The sequence below is a fragment of the Hemicordylus capensis genome, chromosome 6, assembly GCF_027244095.1.
Source record: "Hemicordylus capensis ecotype Gifberg chromosome 6, rHemCap1.1.pri, whole genome shotgun sequence".
In the NCBI taxonomy this organism is placed as follows: Eukaryota; Metazoa; Chordata; class Lepidosauria; order Squamata; family Cordylidae; genus Hemicordylus; species Hemicordylus capensis.
In genome coordinates, this window is record NC_069662.1 from 35,171,590 (window position 1) to 35,191,921 (window position 20,332).

Below are 20,332 nucleotides of genomic sequence, written 5' to 3' on the forward strand. Positions count from 1 at the left end.
TAAGTTCATGTGTATACACACATAATGGCCTTGGGGCCATTATCCAACACAAGACCCAAGCTTGGAATCTAGAAGATGGTGGGCCAAAACTGAGGTGGAAGTGAGACAAAATGCATAGGGAGGAGGTTTCAGATTAGGGCTGGTATTTACCCAAGATGCAAATAGGACAGATATGCAGGGCTTGGACAGGTATGCAAGGTTGTGAGTGAAAGTAGTATCCAGTGTGTAAATACTCATTGAAATGGCTGGTATCTGGGGATGCTAATCAGATGCATGTGCCAAAAAGATGCAGCTGACAGAGTCAGACTAGGTCTAGGGACACCCACATTCATATCCCTGCTCAAGCTCATTAGGTGATCTTGGGCTGGTCATTATAACCCTATTCACACACTGAGGTCATTCACACAATCAAAAATTGTGTTCAACCTGCGTTTGGGAGCTCTGTGTGCTCCCAGTTTTCGATAGTGACTGTGTGAAAGCAAGGTAGGAGGAAAAGCTACCCAGGTTTTCCTCCTACCTTGCTTCCACACAATCACTTCTCCCTCCTCCTCCTCCCTAGTTGTTTGCACCCACACAACTGAAAATTGGGAGCACATGCAGCTCCCAAACCTGGGTAGGTCACAGTTTTCCCTTATGTGAATGACCTCAATTTTTGATTGTGTGAATGATCTCATTATATTCAATCCACACTCATACAAACAGACAATGTACCCAGCATGGGCATCCAGAGTCAGGGGAGGGGGCAGTTGCCCCCCTGGATTGAACCAGTCCCATTGAATTGAATGGGGCTTTCCCAAGGTAAGTGAGTATAGGACTGCTGCTTTTGCCTCCCCCTCCCGCTGGAAAAAGTCCTTCCAGTCTCTTGGTACCCAAGGATAGATTTGTATACAGGTACAGTTATTCACAGAAGCTTTCCCAGACAGCAAGCTGTACAGTGGGTTTTCTGCAAGGCTTCACTGAGAGTTCAAAGTTGCACAAATAAACAACACAAAAAGTGGATTTTTAAATCCTGGATATAAATTGGGCTGCACTTTAACATGTAATTAAAAACCCAAATTGTGTGTGAAGAGCTCCCTGATAGCTTGCAGGGACTTTGGGGTATGTTTGGCTGATATGTGAACACACACACCCCATTCTGGAGGAGATACAAACTAAAAGCCGGGTGTGAAATACTCCCTGGTTATGTTGAACACAAGTCCAGCAGTACACTTTTGATCTGTATCCTGCAATTCAGGGTGCCAGCACCCAGACTCACTTTTAAAATGCTGGTACAGCCATTAACACAAAAAAATGTGTGCAGACATCTATACACTTATACAACATAATGTGTGAAAAAGGCTTACCTCAAAGCCAAATCTACCTCACAGGGTTGCTAGGATGAGGATAAAATAGTGGGGAGGGGGGAATCTTGTGTGCTGCCCTGGGCTCCTGGGAGGGAGGATGGGATAAAAATGTAATGGCTATTTGGGATACATACAAATAGTCCTGGGATTCTGGGAGAGGTTGTAAGGATGGGGCTGGGATATGTGACATGGTGCGATAAAGAAGAAGTGAAAGCAGATTGATTTATAGCTCTAGCCTGCCCTGCTGCCCCAGGGTCAGGCACTCAGGGTAGCTCTGTTCTAGCCCATGCTGGTCAAACTTATTTGAATCATGAGTTTAAGCAGGGAAGTGGTTTAATCCTCACCTGTGAAAAGAGCCTAGGGTGGGGGAGGCTGGCTTCTAGGGATGCTGGTTAGTCTCAGGATGAATATAAGACTTAGAGCAAGGAGTGCCACGCCAGGATGCCAGTGAGGCTGGTCCCCAGGAAGGACATCCTGAGCCCCGAGGATGCAGGTCGGATGAAGATGGATGGATGCATGGGAGGGGAAGGAAGAGAGCGGTGTCTTAGGAAAGAGGCTGGTACCTGAGGTTTGGAGGAGAGGAGCTAAGGCGAGAGTGGGAGAGCCGTGGGGGGACCAGGCAGGGCTGAGAGGCTGGCGGTGACCGAAGATGGGGGTGTGGCTGCCGGATCTCCCCCCACTTCCCCTCCCCACACCCACGTGACGCTATGAATGAGATTGGGTGGGGGGCTGGGCAGAGCCATGCATTCCTGAACAGCAGAAAGAGAGAGAGCAGGGTGGGGGTGGGGCGCGGGGAGAGAGAGAGCGAGAGAGCGAGAGAGAAAGGAGCCGAGCCGAGCATCCTCCCCGGCATTGAGAGGGTGGGAGGGAGGGAGGGAGGGAGCGGCTGGCAGCAGCGCAGCCCTGGGAGACTGAACTGCTCACAGACAGCGAGGGGGGCCGCCATGGAAGACTGAAGCAGCCCACCCCCCACTTCGTGTGGCATCGCCCCCCCTCCCTTCCCAGAGGAAACATCTGGACCCAAGTCCCGCCCCACCCACCTCCCCGCGCGAGGACTGCAAGGACACGCCAGGCACAGAAGGGGTGGCGGTGGAGCCGGGGGCGGGGGGGACCATCCAGAGGGTCCCCCCCAAGGAGAGCATGTGCTGAGCGGCTCCCCTCCGTGGCAGGTACCGGGGGGCATCGAGGGTGGCACGCGTGGGAGGAGGAGGGCTGCCGGGAGGTGGCTTCATCGCTCGGGGAGGAGGGGGGATCGCATGGGGCGGGCAGGTCTTTTTGCGTGGGTGGGGAAGCATCACGGAGCTCGGGTGGGAAGGAGAGCTGCTGGGGTTCCCACGGCGGGGAAGGCAGCCGCGGTGCCGCCGCGCTTCCTGCGCCCTCCGACATAGGCAGTGTGGGGCACTCATGGCCGCTTGGAGGTGACACTTGGTAGCCATGGTGTGTGCGGCCACCTCTGTGTGGACCCTGCCACGCCCCCCTTTTGCTACTAGAGTGGGGGCTCCTCTGATGGTGTGTGTGGGGGGCAACATAGGATCTCTGGGATCGAGGCGAGGGAGAAAGTATGAGAGAGAGAGAGAGCGAGCGCGCATGAGAGCATGTCAGGGACAATGGTTTTTCCGTGCATACACCTTGGTAGTTAATCATTGGGGGGGGGTGCGGCGGTCAGAAGCTGGGGTGCGGGAGCTGCTGGCAAATGGGCGTGGGACTGTGTGTGGACCTGTCTTTCCTTCGGCAAGGCATGCAGCTTGGCTGGGACATGTGGACATCGCTCAGGGTGTGCGCCGCCCGTGCATGCTTGCACACACGTGTAGCCCTATGCAGGACAGGGACATGGGTGCTAGCGATTGTGAGCCAGGAGAGGTAGGCAAGTGAGCCTTTTTGCGGACATGCACAGAAGTGCTGGTAGTTGTGTGTGAGAGACAGAGGGAGAAGGGAAACGGCTAGGTGTTCCCTGGGTTTCAGGATGTGCATACATTTCTGTGGGTGTGCATGTGTCTGTGCATACCATGATGGGCACCATTATGCGAGCTCTTCTCTCTGTGAGCTTAATCGGCTGGTACAATTTTATGCATGCATATTTCTCTCTCTCTCTCCCTCTCTCTCCCATGCAAATGCCTTTTTCTGCACATCTCGTGTGGGTCCATACCTTCATGCTTATATGTGCATGTATATGCACTGATGCATACGTGTCATGCACACTTCCCCTCGCAGTGGCCATACCTTTGTATGATTTCCCCCCTCCCTGCCAGCCCTCAGCATACATATTGGTTTGCAGTTGTGAATAAATGGATGGGCAGATAAGGACTTGTGTGGGCATGCTTATCTGAATGGTTGGGGTTCGGCGCTTCAACCATATCTGGATACATCTAAAATGTGCCAGATCTACCTTGCTAGCTGTGGGAGCACACATTCGTACCCTCTACATGTGCAGGTACGTTCCTCTGCATGCATTTCCCTGCCCAAGTACCGAGCCTGCTATCTGCCATTCCAGTACAATCTCAAATTTCTTGTGGAATATGAGAGCAAGTTGCTAGTCCTCCTGATTGTGAAGCATATTATAATATGTGGAGAAGACTCAGACCTCAAAGAAGGGTTGAGCAGGGTATCCCTTATGCAGGTGGGGCTTAAGTGCCCTGTTCAGACCTTTCTTATAGTACTCTTCCACAACCTTTTGCCTCATCTGTACGCCTTCCTTGCATTCCATCCATCACCACCACCCCTTTCTTCTGCCATCCTTGGGGGGGGGGATATCAAAATTAATTAAAAATAATGATTTTGGAAGGGGATCACATTTTGCAAAGGAGAAAAATCTGTACTGATATTGTTAATATGTTCTGGATGAAGTAAGTGTGTGTGTGGGGGGGGTACCATTCCCACAATGCTAAATTTGTCATCCTAGCTGGATATGCATTCATCTGTATGTTCACATATTGCCATGTGGGTGTAATCATGAAGTCCGCATGTACACATCCCCGTCACTTTGCACGGCAGCCTTGATGTTCAAAGTGCTTATACTACATATCAGCTGTGGTAGCATCCGTCCATTTTTGTGCAGGCACACTGTAGGTTCTCAGTGCAATTTGCCCCTTTGGCACTCATTCACAGCAAAACTCATGCTGGGCTGTTGAATTGTCTCCATGTGGCTTCTTGGGTGCTGACATGCAGGGAGGGTGTGTGTGTGTATATGTGTGTGTTCTACTGTTTGGACATGCTTTATGTCATCCATTTCCCATCTACATATTATTTGTACCCCACAGTCACCCAGGTATTCTTCTTCTGCTGTCTGTCTCATAAGTAAAGTCCTACCCTACATGTCTTTCAATATGCAGATGGTTACATATACCCCACTAACAGTTGCTCATAAGAGATATGTGGACACTACCTCTTGTGCCCTTTTACGTGGCTATGTGATGTAAAATTCTCTTTCTGACATAGTTCGGCCAGGACTCCGCATTTTTTCATGCTATAGTGATAATTTGTGGCATTTTTTTTAACAGGCCACTCCTTGGCATATTTACTCACAAGTAAATGTCACTAACTTTAATGGGACTTACTCCCAAGTAAGTGTGCATAAAATCACAGCTGAAGTACCTTAATTGTATCCAAATTATATGCAATTACGCAACTGGATAAATTGTATCCAGAGAACCTCGATGGGGCCATAGCCCAGAGGCAGAGCTGCTGCTGTTGCCAGTCAGTGTAGACAATGCTGAACTAGATGGTCTAAGGGGTCTGACTCCGTATAAGGCAGCTTCCTATGTACCTTAAGGCCATTTTTCATACTCTCCTCTCAATAAACCAGCAGGGCAGATTACAATCATTCCCATTTTACAGATTAGAAACTGAGGTTCAGGATCTGTAGTGGCTTGTCCAAAACCTTCACTGAGTCCATGGCTCTCATCCCAGTGGACCACCCTGTCTGTCTGGCTACAAATCTGAATCTCAGAATTCCTGGCAGACAGTGAGTCACTAATTATAATTTGTGCTCCCAACTCTGTAGCTCCCAATAGAGGTCAAGGACAGTTCACAGTAATTTTCCCCCCAATTACCATGGGACGAAATCTCTTGAGTGCTGATCAGGTATAACGGTGGCAGAGACAAGACAAGATCATTGCTAGCTATGTACTGTGCACAGCAGGGGGTGCTGTTTTCTTACCCATGGGGCCTTGTAACCCAAACTCTAAACCAGGCCTGCTCAACTTTGCCCCCCCAGCTGTTTTTGGACTACAACTCCCATAATCCCCAGCCACAGTGGCCCATAGTCAGGGGTTATGGGAGTTGTAGGCCAGCATCTGCAGGAGGGCCGAAGTTGAGCAGGCCTGCTCTACATGCATATAAACAGCCTTTTTGTACTTGGAAGTTTTTCACACGGGGCTTTAAAAGCCCTTTAGCTCACATGGATGGGATGTGTTCACATCATCATCATCATCATCATCATTATTACTATTACATTTTTACCCTGCTCTTCCTCCAAGGAGCCCAGAGCGGTGTACTACATACTTAAGTTTCTCTTTCACAACAGCCCTGTGAAGTAGGCTAGGCTGAGAGAGAAGTGACTGGCCCAGAGTCACCCAGCTAGTATCATGGCTGAATGGGGATTTGAACTCAGGTCTCCCTGGTCCTAGTCCAGCACTCTAACCACTATACCACGCTGGCTCAGATTTACCCCAAAGTCCCTGCAAGATATCAGGGAGCAGTTCACACACAATTTGGGTTTTTCACAGCGCATTTGAGTATAGCTCGGTTTATATCCGGGGTAAACAAAATCAACTATTTGTGTCGGGTTTGGGGGACAACTTTGAGTTCGCCTCCAAGTAAACTCATGGTAAAGTCTGCTGTGTGTAAGAGTCCTTGGCGAGAGAGTTGGGTTGCACTTTTGTTCCTGGGCTGTTTTATATGGCAGCTGTGCACATGTATGTATATTGGTAAGTGAACATGGGATGCCATAGGGAGGGTGTATCTTCCTCAGAGATGCTTGCTGCATGCGGTTTGCCGGGCTTGTCCGAGTTTCCTGCGTGAGGATTCCTTACACCTTCCTGCAGTGCTGGGGGAGCCTCCTGTCTGTGGGTTCATCATCCCATGGCACTGCAGTAACATTTAAAGCCAAGTGGGTGGGGCTGATTGTGTGGGTCCAAGGGTGCTGATTCCACAGGAAACAACCACATGATCAGTCCCACCCACATGGTATAGCACAGGATTGTGGGATCAACCCATAGAAAAGCAGCCCCCACAGTGCTGCAGGGACATGTCAAGAGCAAAGTGTTTTAGCCCCAAGAAAAATGGGTGTGGCCTGGTTTTTACTTGGAACGAAACCATGATAGCTGGATGGATAGATAGATAAATAGCCAGCACACGGGCATTGGAGAGGGGCTGTTATTCGTTACACATGGAGGTCTGCAAATATTCACTGATGAATATTTAGCTCAGGTTTGCCTCCTTGGAACACTGAATTAGTGAAAGTGGGACTCTTTATTTGAGGGTGCAATTTATTTATGGTTATTCAGATTCCCAGGGCCACAGGGCCTCTGACAATGTTTCCTTCAGTCACCTCTGCTCCCAACAATCCTTTCCAAGTCGCCCGCTATGGGTGAAACATCACATTACCTCAGCAAACTCTTTTCCCCCAAGCCGCATTTGCTAATGTAGGGTTAATGTGGGGACAAGGGGTGCATCTGTAGAGGGGAATTAAAGAATAGGAGGTCCTTCAATTTGCTTCTTCCCAGCCCCTCGGTTTTCTACTGAGAATGTTCTCCACATCATTTCCCCCTCATCAGGCATATTTGAGATCTTTCAGGCCAGCTTGGTGGGGGAATTTAAAAACAGCTGCGTTGGGGGGAAGATTTTTAGGGATGAATTAGAAGATGGGGAAGGATGAAGCACTCCCTCTTACCTATGGATTCTCCCCTGCAAATGCTGCCACTGAACCCATATGTTAACATCGCAATGCACCCACAGAGTAACACATCCCTTGTTTGCCTTCACATGTACTTCCACCCTCTGATTCCCATTTTACAGATGGGAGATCCAAGACTGAGGGAAAGCAACCTACTCAAGTCCCAGTGGATCTATCAGACTGAACATCAGTCTGCCACATCCCAGTCCTTCAGTTTTCTCCTAGGGCTATGTGACGGCATTTTTAGATCTCACATACATATTTAATATCTTGAGATTTGTATGTGATTCTGTGTAAGGATAACCACGTTGGCACGCAGATGGGTACAGGAGATTGTGTGTGTGAGAATGAGTGAGGGAAAGAAGGAGAGACCCCGTGAGCATCTGCAAGTGTGTGTGTGTGTGTGTGTGCGCGCGCATGTCGAATAAGGAAATGTGCATGTGTGCAACCAGGGAGAGCTGGCCTCATTTGGTCTCATTTCACACCCACTGCACGTGGCACTAGAGGGATATAGAAGGCTGAAGGCTGAGAAAGAATCTCTCTCTCTCTCTCTCTCTCTCTCTCTCTCTCTCTCTCTCTCTCTCTCTCTCACACACACACACACACACACACACACACACACACACACACACACAGCTTTTGTATCTTGCTTCCAGGACTGACATTGTCACAAGACCAGCACTCGGCAGCCTGTGTGGACAGCCAGCCCCTCCTCACACACCACATCTGACATTGTGCTCCGTGTACACACACCCACAACCTTAATCTCATGGCTAATTCTCTGCAATCCACCTGGCTACATAAAATGCCCCAATTCCCTCCCTCAAATGGACTAGCTGGGCTACGCTTTTGAAGAGGTGTCAGCCAGGCCAGAAAGGTGAGGGGGCAAAACAAGAACAACCTTCTTTCTTTCCTTTCCCACCGCCCTTTTCATTTTCATCTGTCCATCCATCCATCCATCCATCCTGTCCTGTCACACCCCATCCTCAAATATTATTCTCTCCCACCCCTTCCAACCCATGAAAACCATTTCTGAGAGGGCGAGCAGTCTGAGCAGGTATCTGCCCCCTCTGTATGCCCCCCCGCCCCAAAGATGGAGTCTCTGGTGGGGGAGGCCATCTCTCTTCCTGCCCCACCATTCTCAGACTGGCATTATTCCAAACAGCGCCTGCGCTGCCTCTCCCCCGCCCAGCTGGGCCTGGCTATTCTTAGCTCCTGAGTCTTTGATTCATGCTTCTGAGAGTATTTCTGCTGGGTGTGCAGAGAGAACAGTTACTGCGGTGTGTGATGGAGGAGGGATATGCACATGCCTGGTTCTGTTCGTGCAAGAATATCTCTCTGTGCAAGCATGTGGACACCTGTCTCTGTGCTGTATGGGTGTGGGTGAGCATGGGTGTCTGCATGCTTGAGAGAGCCTGCGTATGTACACTTGTGCACATCTGTTCTTGGGTGTGCGCATTTATGCATATGTATGTTTATATATGTGCGTCTGAAAAAACTGAGCATGCATGTGTGTATATTTGCTGTTATACATGCATAGGAGCATGCATGCATGCATTATATGTGCATGTGCAAACATGGCCTGTGTGGAGGTGTACAGTTGAAAATGTGTGTGCATGTGCTTTGCATATGAGACTGTGAGCTGGTTCACACGATCAATTTCATGGCAGTTCGGCAAGAACCGGAGATCCTGTTGGCACGCGCCCTCCCATGCTGTTTGTCATGAGAACTCAAGATTTTTTGGTGATCTCAGACTGGTGCCTTGCCAAACCAACATGTAGTCGACATTAACAAGCTGAGTTCAAACCTAAGATTATGTATGTCGGTTAAATGTTCCATAAGAGCACACATGCCACCAGGATCTCCCTTTTTTGCTGAACCAGTATGAGATTGATCATGTGAACCAGCCTATAGATGTATGGTATCTATTCCTGTACATTCCGGCTCTTATTGTATGTGTCTAGCAGCCATGTGTATATGTGTGCACGCCTTGTACTTTCATGCTCTTGTGTTTGTGAAAGGATGTGCTTGTGCAAAAATTTGAGCATTGCTTTCAAGGATGGTGGGTGTCTGTAAGATTAAAGTTACATGAATATTGGCACGTTGGAAACAGCAGATGCATAAGCACCTTCCAACTAGCACATGGCCATATATATCTAAATTGGGCATATGCATAATGTATGACTACATGGGTGCAAAAGAACATGCGCTAGTCTAAAGATGCCTATGCGTCTACTCTTTCCAGCGTGCCAATATTCTCATCATTTCCACTCTCTGGTGATTTCACACCTAAGTACACCAGGCTGTACTGAACGGAGAGTAAGAACAGGATAAAAGGTTATGTGACAAGCGTGAGGGATGTGTGGTCATACATGTAGTTTTCCCTATGTGAATGTGTATGTATGCAGATGACCCAGGTATTAGATATGTGAGTGTTCAGCTATATCTATATCTATATCTATATCTATATCTATATCTATATCTATATCTATATCTATATCTATATCTATGAGAAAACATTAATAAATGTTTGGGTGTGGGGGGAAAGCTTGGACACAATCTACAGGGAAGTTCTTCAGATTAAGCTTTCCGCCCCCCAAGAAATAAATGGGAGCTGCTCTCAGTCAATTCAATTGGGTTTTCTTGGGATACTTTTCCAGTTGATCATGCCCAGTGGGATTGCTGCCTGAGGTGCATATATGTTGATATAAGTACATGTGTGTTGCGGGGAGTTGGTTTGGGTTATGCCTGGTCACTGTCAGCCAAAAAAACCCAGCGCATTTCATATCTTACATCCTTCCCCTTAGCCATTGTCACTCCAGTGAAAATGAACCTGGCTCTTGGCCAAGTATCCAGTGGCAGCCTGTTCCACCGTTTGAAACGTTGCAGGCATTGTCTGAAAGCCAGGCTGGCCCTATGCATAGACAAGACAAAGCAGCCTGCCTCAGGCAGCCGATATTTGGTGTACTATTAAAAGTCAGCAAACTTTTCTTTCTTTTTTTTAAAGCTTGGTATAATATTTTTACTAACATGAGAAACAGTGTTTGGATTTTCTGAGTCAGCCACCAGAATATCTTGGCTGGGATACCCCAGTTCAAAATTTATTAAATGGCCTTAGTCAAGCCTCTGAGTCAGTCCAGGCATTGGCACTGCTGGCACTGAGCACCAGGGGCACATGCCCCAAATGTCTGGCTGGGTGCCCTGGACCTCTTGCCTGCCTGCCAGTCTGTCTCCCATGTGCCCCAACTTTGTATGGATGAATTAGGATGAATTGGGGGTGGGGTGAGGGAGTGTGCCCTGGAATTAAAAATCCCAACCCAGCAGGCGCTCACCATTACCGATTCCTCCATCTTCTTCCCACTGCGCATTGGTAATGGGAAGGAGGAGTTACTGAGTACTTCATACTACTCATATTTCAACAGAAGTTTCCAAAGCGGTTTGCATAGAAAAATAAACAAACAGAGCAGAGCACCCTTCTCTCCATTTCCTCTTCCACTCTCTGTCCTGGGGACCAGCTCTTTCACTGCGTGCAGCCCTCTGCCTCATGCCCAGCAGCAGCAACTCCCACCCAAACCGTGTTTTAAAAAATGTGTGGTGGTTGAGGAGTGAAATACCAAGGCACAATAAAACAAAAACCAGCAAAATGCAAAGTTGCCACAAGCAGTGATTGCAGAGGGGAGGGAAATTTGAAATAAAGCAAGTACTGTGAGCCAGGGACCCAATCCTAATAAGGCTGAATCCTGACATAGAGGCTGTTATCACGATGGAGGGAAACCAGTCTAAGGGAGCCCAGCCTCATCATGTTCCCCCATTGTGAGAACCAGCAGGCTCACGAGCAAGCCCAGTCGGGCGAGTCCAGTGGTCCAACGGCAGCTAGCCCACCTGAGAACCCCTCCCCTAAAACGAGGTTAGTGTTAACCCTGCTCACACTGTTTTGCTGATTGTATGACGCCACGGCATGGCTCCTCACCGCAGCGACACACAAGTAGGCCCCCGACACACAAGTAGACAGAGCTGGTAGTCCTCTGGGCGGCCAATCCAGCCGCTCAGGAACGGCTCTCTGCTCGTGTGTGGGGAGAGAGGGCTAAGCTAATGGAACAAATTGTGGTTTGTTTAAATCACGAGGATTAAAAAACACAAATCTATTCTTGAAAGAAGTCAAGGTGGTATACATGATCATTGCCCCCTGTTTATCCTCACAACAACCCTGCGAGGCAGGTTAGATTGAAAGATAATGAGGCTATTCCCACAATGGGAGGAAACCGGGCTAAGCCCCCTCTCCCCACCGACTCCTCCTCGGCGCCACACATTGATCGTGTGTAGAGCCTCATAATGTTCCTGATTCTCCAAACTATGACTCAAAGGATCAGGAATGTGCTTCCAGCTCATATGCATCCTCTTGTCCTTTTGCACTCCAGTTCCTTCCCTCTTTCCCTTCCCTTTCTGTTACATATGAATTGAGCAAGCTATGGTTTGAAGTGGGCTTCATTCCCTGGTTTGGAAACAGATTATGAGGCTCTTCTCACGATCCGTGAGAAGAGCCTCTAGGGGGTTAGCGGGGAGAACGGGCTTAGCTCGCTCTCCCTGCACAGAAGCAGCCGGATCAGCCGCCCACACGACTGCCGGCTCCATTATGGAGCCGGCGGGGGCTGGAAGGATCAGGTGCCGTGTGGCCCCCGGAAGCTCCAGCATGACCTGCGCAAGCACGCAGGGCATGCTGGAGAGATCCCCAAGCCAGGAGGCTACATTTCAGCCTCCCGGTCGGGGGTCTGCTCATGAGTAGCCATGGAGCCAAGCCGCGCCAGCTCATGAACAGAAAAAATGAGTTTGCGGAGTGCTCGCTCTGCAAACCCGGTTTAAGGGGAGGGTTACTTGAGCGGGTTAGCCTCCTGGAGGTCACTGGGCTCACCTGCGAGCCCGGTGGTTCTCACGGTCAGGCGAAGTCGGGCTAGGCTCCCCTAGCCCGATTTCGCCTGATCGTGGGAGTAGCCTCTATGGTTTGTTCAGATCACGAGGATTAAAAAACACAAACATTATTTTTGTAAGCAGTCAAGCTGGTATACACGATCATTGTCCCCTGTTTATCCTCACAACAACCTTGTGAGGCAGGTTAGACTGAGAGATTATAAGGCTATTCTCACGATGGAAGGAAACCAGGCTAAAGGAGCCCAGCCCGGTTTTCTCCCATTGTGAGAACCACCCGGCTCGTGGGTGGTTCTCTGGCAGCTAGCCCGCCAAAGAAGCCCGCCCCTTAAACAGGGTTAGCAGAGCAAGCGCTATGCTAAACCCATTTCCCGATCATGAGTCACCACGGCGCGGCTCTGCACCGTGGTGAGTCATGAGGAGACCCCCTCCGGGCAGCTAAAATGAGCCTCCCGGTGTCGGGGGGGTCTCCCCAGGATGCCCTGCACACTTGCACAGGGCATCCTGGGACTTCCGGTGGCCAGGCGGCCTCCGAGCCCTGCAGCCGCTTCTGTCTCCGTGACGGAGCTGGTAGTCATGTGGGTGGCCGATCCAGCCGCCCAGCAACAAGCAGCTGCTCGTCTGGGGGAGAGCGGGCTAAGCCCGCTCTCCCTGCAGAACCCTTCCAGGCTCTACACTCGGATCGTGTGAAGAGCCTCAGTGACTGGCCCAAGGTCACCTAATATGCTCCATGGTAGAGGGAGGATTTGAACCCATGTCTTGGTTTAAGTCCAGCACCCTAGCCATTATAGAACATTGCCTTTCTTTGCCCTGTTCAGAATACTGACAAACTAGCTTGCCGAAGCAAAGGAGGGAGGGAAAGCATCCAAGGATGCAAGCAGAGGAGGGAGGGGGACCCTGCAAGCCCACAACCCATTCCCAAACCACGACTTGAAAGACGGAGAATATTCCACTTGAACCAACCCACTGTCTTTATGCCTTAGCCTTCCATCTGCAGTATTGGCAGGGCAGCCTTTCCATGATGCAAGGTGAGACTGTTGCCTCAGGCAGTGGATTATTGGAGTTAGTGAAGTGGCAAGATACCAGCCTTCCCCCTGATTAAAAAAAAAATCAAAACAGGAAAGAGGGCAAAGAGACTCTGCACAAGGGAGCAGCATTTGGCGCACTGCCTCAGCACAGAGGTCTTGAGCCACCACTGAATATTGGGATAACAATGCTGGCCTGCTTCACAGGATTGTTGTAGGAATTACTGAGATAATCCAGGTGAACTGCTTTGGAACCACTGAAATGCTACATACATGCCAAATATTATTGCTTGCCAAAGACCCCAGTGTTCAGGGGGAATGTTCATCGTTTCTGTGTCTTGCATGACTGCCCATTCCTCCTTAGTGGTCTTCACTCCCCACTCATCCATATAGACCTTTGTGTGCCTAATATTCTTCTTGCCATGGAATCACACAGTTCTATCACAAATCCTGGAAACAGAAGCCCTTAAATATCATATTCAGAATGCAGCATGCAAATGGAGTCAATTTATGCCAAGGAAGCAAATATACATCAATTTGATTGTTTGGCATTACCTGCTTTGAATGCAGAATTTTAATTTTTCTGAGCGAAGAATGTTGTGTCGATGCCAAGTTTGAACAGCCACGGTGGGCTGGGATTAGGGCATTGCTGATGCAAGGGGTTTTTTTATGCCCATGATGAGGTAGGGCATGTTTATCTCCCATTCAAACAGAGAATATATCTCAGAACCTCCTTATAAATCACTGGGGTTGGGAGGTGGCCTCTCAGTTCATGAAGGGAGTCAGCATGGTGGGTGCCTCTTAAATTGTACAGCTCCTGGCAACTCAGTCCACTTGTACATTGCATCATTGAAAAAATTAGAGCCTGAATGTTTTTTCCTGTGCTGACAAGGTACCGATCAGAGGTTGGGCATATAGCATCCTTGACCCCTGGAGAGCCTCCTCTGCTGGTGCCTCCCTCTCTCTTCCTCATGCAGTAAGGGAACTGGGGAGAACTGCAAATTATCAGTTTATTAAACAGAAAGTATTTTTTAAAAGAAACCCAGTAAGAGAAGGATCACCCACAGGAAATGTCTTGTGTTGTCCGAGAGCTGGTCTTGTGGTAGCAAGCATGCCTTATCCCTCTAGCTAAGCAGGGTCTGCCCTGCTTGCATTTGAATGGGAGACTTGATGTGTGAGCACTGTAAGATATTCCCTTCAGGGGATGGAGCCGCTCTGGGAAGAGCAGAAGGTTTCAAGTTCTGCCCTGGTTGCATACGAAAGGGAGACTAGAAGTGTGAGCGCTGTAAGATATTCCCCTCAGGGGGTGGAACCACTCTGGGAAGAGCATCTAGGCTCCAAGTTCCTTCCCTGGCATCTCCAAGATAGGGCTGAGAGAGATTCCTGCCTGCAACCTTGGAGAAGCCGCTGCCAGTCTGTGAAGACAATACTGAGCGAGATGGACCTATGGTCTGACTCAGTATATGGCAGCTTCCTATGTTCCTATGTTCCCTCCCTGGCTTCTCCAAGATAGGGCTGAGAGAGACTCCTGCCTGCAACCTTGGAGAAGCCGCTGCTAGTCTGTGTAGACAATACTGAGCTAGATAGACCAATGGTCTGACTCAGTATATGGCAGTTTCCTATGTTCCTAAGACTGATGTGAGAAATCTCTATTCCCTCCCCCCAGTTTTCTCCATCCTATCCGAGACTTTGGTTTGGGGCGGTATAGAAATCCATTAAATAAATAAAATAAATAAATATTATCAGGGGGCAAAAACTGGAGACCAGATTCGGCAATTTTTCAGGGAGGCTGTGAGATTTCTGAGCCATTTCCCCCCAGCAAGGCCCCTTGGAATGAGGCTGTTCACGGGGTACTCCGAGAGGAAATTCATGGCAGCCAAGCTGCTGAGAAGAGCTCCTCTCCCTTGCTGCTTTGGTTGAAGACTGTAATAAAGTTTCCATTCCATTCCATTCCCTTGCTGCTGCCACTGCCACAGCTGTTACCAAAGAGGCAATGAGGGGGGAAATTAAAGCAAAAAAGGACCGCCATCTGCCACCCATGTTAAGCTCTCCCCCCCCGCCCAATCTCATCAGAATTTATTTTCCTCCCCCTTCAAAATTGTTCCCTTCCCACCCCCCAAGTTTTTCCTGCTACTTCAAATTTGAGGCCCAAAATTCTTCAGTGAGAATTTTCGTTTCAGCACCACTTGAGACACAAGAGCCAGTGCGGCGTAACTGAGTGTTAGGCTCCGTTGTGGAAAATGTAAGGTCAAAACTCTGCTCAGCTCTGAAGCACAATAACTGGCCTTGACCAGGTCTGTTATCTCTCAGAAGAATTTACCGGTGGGCCCTTTCAAGTTTCAGGAATGTGCTGAGGGACACACACACACACACAAAAGATTTCAGAGCTTTCCATCAAGGTCCAGTGGTCTGCTCTTGGAAATGCTCAGGATTAAACTTCAAAAGAAAAAAGAGGAATAAAGCTGTTTTTCTACCTCAGAATCACTAGATATATATAGGTGTTCCTAAGGTGGGAGGTCTTTCCCTCCACAAACCTTGTTCTCCTTTATTCATGTGTAAGGATAATGTTTGTTTGTTGGTTGGTTTTGTTAGATTTATTATCCTGCTCTATCCCATAGGCTCAGAGCAATTTACAGCATTTTTTAAAAATAATCTGGTCCTCCAGGGGCTCACAATCTTTAAAAAAAAAAATGTTCTCAGAGAAGAAGGGAGCAGATGGCAGTTGGTTCTCTTCAGACTGATGAAGGGGGCTCGCTGCTTTGCCTTTCTTGGGGCCAAACTAGGCATAATGTTAGAGATCCATACAGAGGATCAACTGCAGTTTATTAATGTGTTAATAAGAGTTGTGGGGGGGGGTGATTTGGATTGGGACCACAGCACTGGGGGAAAGGGTGTTAATTCCTTTCTCCTGCACCAGTTTCCCAATTTAAATTGACCCATAACTGCTATTTGCCCCATAAGGCAAAACAAAAAGGTATCTTTTATAATGGCTTCCCTTTTAACACGAAGAAATCTTATTCCATTTTATCTTTCTCCTTTCCCTCCCTTTTCTTTCTGACTCCACCCCTCACACTCTGCAGGATCCCCACTGGGACAAACATCCAAGCAACAAAACGCAAAAGATAACTAGAGAGAATAGAACATATCCCTCCCCTTTATCACAACCCAAAATTGAATTGATTTAAAATTTAGTGACAAAGTATTGAAGTCTTTTAGGTGGCCTCCTGTCACACACACTTCTCCTAAGTCTTGGGTTCTCTGACACACTATCTGTTTGTGATTTTTATTCTGGGACTGAGGATTGTCCATCACTTTCATCAGCCTTATTTGTGAGGTCAGAACTGGAGGCAAGATCAAATTCCCCTTCAGGTCCTCTCTTGAGATTAAACTCCTTTCCTTCTTGTCTCATAGTATGCATGCATGCTGGAACGTCTCGAACTGTTCCATTTCTTTCCATCATCCAGTTTGACAGAATCTCCTCAGATTTTGATTGTTTTGGTCCAAAATATTGGGAACATCCCTTTCTCATTTTATAAGACAACCATACTTGAATAAAGTCCACCACCTGAAACATTTGCTGTTTTGCACCCTGTTTCCTATCCACATTCAATTTATATTTTTGTTGCTTCTCCCTTAGCCGATCATGAATCTTTGCATCCACAGGGTGAGATGACACAGAAAGCCCTTTCAGTTCTTGCCATTGCATAAGTTCGGTGGTAGCATTGCATCCTCTCAGCAGTTCAAATGGTGATTACCCTGTAGTAGAATGAGGAGTAGTTCAATAAGCAAATAGAGTTTCATGGAATGCCTCTTTTCAGGGTTGCTGTTGCAGAGTAGCCAGCTGTAAACTTTCCTTCACTAACCTGTTCATTCTTTCCACTAAGCCATTCCCTTGAGGATGGTACAAGGGAATAGACTTGGTTGAAATAGTCATAACCATATCCCATGGCTATGCAAGTATTGCTCCATTTCAAATGAGGTAAGCTGTGTCCCATGGTCAGTCACTACTTCTTTAGGAAGACCGCAAAAACTGCAGCCATAAACTGGATCACCTTGTTTGTAGTAATGTTGTCAGCAAATGAGACTTCTGGACACCTGGAATAGTAACCCACCAGCATGATAACAAATCTTTGTTTTGTGGGTTGATTATCAAAAGGCTCCATTATATCCAGAGCAAGTTTTTCCCAGGGACCATTGGGATATTCTACTGGAGTCAAGGGGGTTGTAAAAAGTCTTCTGTGATATTTCATATATAGCACAAGCCATACAGTGCCTGATTACATTTTCAGTAGGTTTGTTCATACTTAGCCACCAGAAACTTTCTCTGATTCTCCTTTTAGTCAAGCTCATGCCCAGGTAACCTTTGTGGGCAATTTTTATCACTTTCATTTGTAAGGAGGTTGGCACCACGAAATGATCAGTCCTCAGCACCAGCTCATTGAGAAGGGACAGCTCACTCACTACATGCATGTATGGTTGAAGATGTTCAGGTGCCTTGTTTTTGTATGGCCATCCATTAGTTATGTAATGTTTAAGTCCAGTAAGCACTTGATCAGCACTGAGGGCCACTTCCCATTCAGAAGACCTGATCACTCCATGAGCGGATGAAGCTATTTGCAAAATTACTATTCCTTCATCCTCTTCTTCTGGGATGTCCTCGTGGCCTGGAACTGATTGTTTATCAGTTGAGCTAAACAATCTGGGCATTTCCAGAAGACCTGGTACAACCGTGGTAAAATGCTTTGGCTTGGAAGGATCGAATTGAAAACAGCCCTCAGAATCTACAGGGGAAAATACAGCTACTTTTTTGCAATAGACATACAACGTTATAGCACTAAATCACAGTGATAAAATCCAAAACAATGCACACGAAATGTGAATGGCACCCTGCTGACAGCATAGGGACTGCGGTGTCACAACACAGGACACGTGACACTGTTGTAGGGGTTAATCTGGAAAGCTCCCTGCAGTTGTATTCCGAAGACCTGGAAGATATTTCACCTGGAAATCAAAGTCCGTAAGCCTGATGATCCATTTGGCTATTCTTGGGGTCATTCAACTTGATCCCCAAGTAGTAAATAAAATAAATAGGGCTTTATGGTCTTACTATAAAGTGAATTTTCTGCCCCACAAGTAAGTCCTTAAGTGCCTTGCAGCTAACTGCTTCCCTTGTAACACAAGGAACTCTTATTCTGGTTTAACTAAGACTTTATTCAGAAGCAACTCAATTTTTTTATTTCTGCTTTCCCTCACTTTTCTTTCTGACACCACCCTGCAAACACTCTACAGGATCCTCAATGGGACAAACATCCAAACAATAAAACACTAAAGATAACTAGCTAGGATACAACAGTATCATATGAAAGTATTTGAATATTTTGCCCTGTGGGGAAAATAGCAGCTAGGGATGTGCAAATCAATTCAGGTACAAATCAATTTGTACTCAAATCTAGCTGATTCGGGTGATTTGGAGACAGAAAAAATGGTCCCTGTGGTCCATTGGCTAGATATGGATCCAAAATCGAATCACGCCAGATTAGATTTGAATCGCTTTGAGATTCCTCCTATTATTTTCCCCAGATTCCCAGCTTTCATTAAAAGCAAAAAACAAAAAACTAGGCTCTAGCCCTTATAGAAGTGTACCCACAAGGCAGTGGGGTACTACTCAGTTTATTTGTGTTTAGACTCTTTGGTGTCTAATAATCTTTCCTCAAAATGAATCCCTATGAGGATTCATTACACACCAAAGAATCTAAACCCCTAAAAGCTCCTTAAAAATAAACTGATTACCCCAGTGTGCTTGGGGTGTGTGTGTACAGTTGACACATGGCAGTTGTCAGTTGAATGACAGTCAAAATAAACAGAAGAAATGAAGGTGTGCAATGAATCCTTATAGGGATTCATTATGAGGAAAAGTTATTATACACCAAAGAATCCAGACACTTGAAAAATAGTGACTGCATATTTTGCTCCATAACTCCACTTCTACAAGGGCTAGAGCTTAGCTTTTTAAAGGAAAATTAAAGCTGGGGATCCATGTTAGGGTTAGGATAGGGTGACTTTGAATCCCCATTATTTCCTATGGTGGAAATATGCAAAATCTGTAAAAACTAAAAATCATTTTAAAAAATCAACCAAGTGCCCCACTGCCTTGAAATTTGGGTGGTAGGTGGCATCCATGGGGACCTACCCACCACCCAAATATGGTGCCCCTAAGACCTTTATAAATGGTCCAAATTGATCTAAATTCAAATCAAATCCAAATTGAATCTGGGGTGATTCAGGGGGACAGATTTAGACACAAAGCAGATCAGGGGTGATTTGATTCGGGTGCAAATCAAATTACAAATAACCGATTCATGCACATCCTTAATGGTAGCTTCAAGGCAGGGGTGGAGGGAGAGCAATTTTGATGAGTAAAACAGCATGGGGAAAGGGTTAAATGTCCCTTCCCCAGAGCCATGATCCCAATCCAGATTCCCCCACCTCCACCCCAAGGCTGTGCTATTAATACTTTAAAAGGCTTCAGGAGAGTTTCCTCCTTAATTGCTCACATAACATCTCATTTGGCCTGAGCTCCTTGGAGGAAGGGTTGGATAGAAACTACATTCTGGGTAAGTATGTAGTTTGCACCTATCAACAGTTATGCACTGTATGTAGTGGATGTGTAAGCATGAGGGACATTTGGGGAAAACATGAAGGGGAGGTCCTTTCATGAGGCAAAGCGAGGCAGTGGCGTCTATGGAGTACCAGAAATTGGCTAGGAAAGTATTAATATGGTACAGGGGAGAGGCATAGATATGATCCAGTGTCAGACCTAATTTGTATTTGACATCTGGTCCACTGGCAATTTAGATTGCATTAAGATATGCAAAGAAACAGCCATCTAGTCCAACATTCCTGTTTCCAGCAGCTGCCAGCTAGATGCCTCTGGGAGTTCCCAAACAGGACATAATGGTGACGGCTACCCCCATTGGTTGTCCCCAGCACAGAGTGCTCAGGGGAATACTTGCTCTGTACATGGGAGTTCCATTTAGCTGTCATGGTTAATAGCTCTTGATAGATCATGAATTTTTCTAATCAGGTTTGAAGCCATCTGAACTAATGGCCATCTCCACATCTTCTGCTAGAGAACTCCATAAGCAAAT

At 47.3% G+C, this 20,332-nt stretch overlaps 1 protein-coding gene across 1 annotated transcript in view; it reads left to right on the plus strand.

The window, feature by feature from the left end:
- Positions 1-2,267: 2,267 nt before the first annotated feature.
- The window catches only part of SHANK1 (SH3 and multiple ankyrin repeat domains 1), a 143,186-nt gene continuing 125,121 nt past the window's right edge, over positions 2,268-20,332 (plus strand). The window contains exon 1 of the mRNA XM_053260515.1: positions 2,268-2,512. The gene's annotated coding sequence lies outside the window, so the exon portion shown is untranslated. The remainder of the gene's footprint in view (positions 2,513-20,332) is intronic.